This window comes from Anneissia japonica, unplaced genomic scaffold (genome assembly GCF_011630105.1).
Source record: "Anneissia japonica isolate Jap-2015-1 unplaced genomic scaffold, ASM1163010v1 scaffold2167_len242483_cov200, whole genome shotgun sequence".
Taxonomy (NCBI): Eukaryota; Metazoa; Echinodermata; class Crinoidea; order Comatulida; family Comatulidae; genus Anneissia; species Anneissia japonica.
In genome coordinates this window covers 183877-187676 of record NW_022702691.1, presented here as the reverse complement: position 1 = coordinate 187676, position 3800 = coordinate 183877, and positions in this window count along the sequence as shown.

Genomic DNA, 3800 nt, shown 5'->3' with positions numbered 1-3800 from the left:
GGTGTATTAGCGATGGTGTACACCATCGACGTCTGCATTGCTGCCAGATTATGTTTCCTGTTTAATGATTGAAGGTGCGGATTAGCTGGTTCCGATACTTGAAGTGGTAACGTACTACCAGTCGGCTCGGGTTCATTCCTGTCTAATGAATCCAGATACTCCTTTACCTTTTGCATCGGTTTCGCCTCTGGAACTGGTAGGTTTGGTTGACCGTCAATAGAGAGGCGTTCCAATTCCTGGTCTAACGCCTCAGAGCGAGTCTGAGCAACTGCTACCTTCGCTTCCTCCTCCATTGCCTCAAGTTCCGCCTTCTTTCGAGCCAACTGCTTAGCATACTCGGCTCTTGCCTTAGCCATTGCCAGTTCAGCTCTAGCTTCGGCCGCTGACTCCTCCAATCGACTGCTTGACGATGTTCTGCCACTATTAATACTTGACATGATTTACAACCCGTCTTACCTCCTTCCAACGTAGACCAAAATTCACGCAAAGATGTATAGGTCGGAGAACAAACCACGAGAACGAGTTTTTGTATGAATCAACCTTTAATCACCAAAAACGCCGTTGCTATAAGGAAACAAATTCCTTTAAGCAAATAACAAAATATCAATATACGTAACTGTAATATTGTCATAATATACATGAATATTTCTAAGTTATTCTAATATAAACCTTTTCTGCAAGTTATAATACAGATGTGTATAGGGGACAGTCTTGACACCGTTTAAATGTGGCCATCTATCTATGTCCTCTTGCTTTGGAATGTGCACCTTAGCCACAGGCAAGCTCTGCTTGCTATACACCATGGAAATAGGAACTTCCTCATCACCATCGACAGCTTTTACCATTAAATTTTTAACAGTTTCTGTTTGTAGAGAGTGTCTTGAACCCATAGTTTCAATTGAGATTTTTGCAGGCCGACCTCGGACTCCCAAGCTCTGCAATAAGCCATCTGAACAGAAAGAAATGGTGCTCCCAGGATCAAGAAAGGCATAAGTGATTACCACCTTTGATCCTCGTTGCGCTCTGACTTGCACTGGGACAATCGCCAAAGCACAATTTCCTTCGCCGTTATCACATGAAGCTGTCACTTCCTCCTTCACGCTTCCGCCAGCAGAAGCACTCATTTCATTCACCACCTCACGATGAAGCGTCGTTGGGTGTCCTTTCTTACGCTTGACGCAAGTGTGACGCCTGCTACAATTCTTGCTGAGATGTCCTGCACCTAGACAACCATAACACAATTTATTCTTTCGAATGAACTCCGATTTTGCCTCTCTTGGCAATCCATCAAATCTGCTGCATTTTGCGAGAGTATGATTACCCTTACAATGTGAACACGACCTTGTATCTGTTACAGCAAATGTCCCTTCATGCTTATGAACGGGCTTGTGACTTGTCTTTTCCTCTTTAATGTCACCGAATGTCGGGTTATCCAATATCCTTGATTGTCGTTCGACAAACTCTACAAAGTCCTTAAACTCCACCCTTCTGTCTTCCAGTATATAGTCTGTTTTAGTTCTCCATTTGTCCCTTAAACGGTATGGCAGCTTCTTTGTTAATGATTGTATGCTTCTAGTGTGGTTCAACTCTTGAAGATGGTTCAGGTCTGACATGGCATTTTTACACTCAATCAACACAAGTGAGAATCTGGATAAAGCGATCTTATCTTGTACCTTGATGTCTGGGAATGCTTTTACCTTGTTAAAGTATGCATCTGCTAGTTTAAACGGGTTGCCGTATCTTGCTGCCAAAGCTTTCTTGGCTTCAGCATAGCCCTTTTTAGCTTCCATAGCCATACATCTACGCACCAACTGATTGACATCACCTGAGGTGTATTGTTCTAGGTAGTACAGCCTATCTCTGTCTTCCTTCACTTTTCCTTCTACCTCATGCTCAAATGCTCTTACGAAGCGTCCGTAGTCTGTCGGGTCTCCACTGAACTTGGTCAGTTCTTTCTTTGGTAACCCAGATTGAATTGCCCATTGCGAAAGTACTTCGCCTTGCTTCTGCAGAAGGGTCTGTAACACATCATTAACCTGGTCCTTAGGTGAACTTGTATCTTCGCCCCCATTTCTAGATCCTTCAGGTGTTACATTTAACATTTGGGTGGGCTTTACCACATTATGGGACGCCAGATTATATGGCATGGGGCTGCTAGTCGGTATACTCCCGCTGTAAAATGCTGATGGTATTGGTGTATTAGCGATGGTGTACACCATCGACGTCTGCATTGCTGCCAGATTATGTTTCCTGTTTAATGATTGAAGGTGCGGATTAGCTGGTTCCGATGCTTGAGGTGGTAACTTACTACCAGTCGGCTCGGGTTCATTCCTGTCTAATGAATCCAGATACTCCTTTACATTTTGCATCGGTTTCGCCTCTGGAACTGGTAGGTTTGGTTGACCGTCAATAGAGAGGCGTTCCAATTCCTGGTCTAACGCCTCAGAGCGAGTCTGAGCAACTGCTACCTTCGCTTCCTCCTCCATTTCCTCAAGTTCCGCCTTCTTTCGAGCCAACTGCTTAGCATACTCGGCTCTTGCCTTAGCCATTGCCAGTTCAGCTCTAGCTTCAGCCGCTGACTCCTCCAACCGACTGCTTGACGATGTTCTGCCACTATTAATACTTGACATGATTTACAACCCGTCTTACCTCCTTCCAACGTAGACCAAAATTCACGCAAAGATGTATAGGTCGGAGAACAAGAACGAGTTTTTGTATGAATCAACCATTAATCACCAAAAACGCCGTTGCTATAAGGAAACAAATTCCTTTAAGCAAATAACAAAATATCAATATACGTAACTGTAATATTGTCATAATATACATGAATATTTCTATGTTATTCTAATATAAACCTTTTCTGCAAGTTATAATACTATAAGGTGAGCTTTATCTTCTTTAATTAAACATATTATGTGAATGCATTACTGTACTTATGAACGTATGACAATTATCTATAACAAGACGTCAAGCAAAGTATTATTTATCATAGTCTCAAGCAGGCATACCGTGAATTTTGCTCACTCCGTACCTAAACAGATTCCTTACAGCTACCAATACAAACGTAACTGTTATCCAAATGATGCTACAATACAAATTAACATCTGAAATACAATAAATATGAGTTTAACAACAATACCTGTCTCCATGGCTTTTTCTCTATAGCATTAGTAAATACTAACTCTATCCTCAATATAGACAAATGTCATTTATACCAAATTCGGAAATAAACGTGCTACGACATGTTATTCCTTGTACTGATTATTAAGAAACTTAATTTAATGCAAGTTAGACCAAAATAGTCAACCACATAGCAATATATTTGGTTAATAACAATAGTTTCTACATTTACCATAATTAATGAATATTCAATACATGTTCACTCAAGCGTGAAGCACAAATCTCAGTAGCCGTACATGTGATAAGCGGCTGAAAACTATGTATAAATTAAATCAATAATATAGGTAACTAGTAGCTTCCAATATAGTGCGAAGCATCATTAGCACAAGTTATTATACCTTGTAGATGCTATATTATCACATAAACTACAATATTTATGCAGTTGCATAACTTATCTCCCCTATTATCAACAATTAATAATAACATCAAACGACAAGCGCGTTTCCCGTACGAAACATTTGCATGAAACTTCACTCGGGACATCTCGGATTGGTACAGTAATACCAAAGGCTAGAGAGAAAGAGGCCTAACAGGCTGAGATCTTACCTAGGCCCCTCCTTAAGCTAGGCCTAGGGTCATAGACTGACACCAACATACTGACATTGACTGAAATTTTTTGG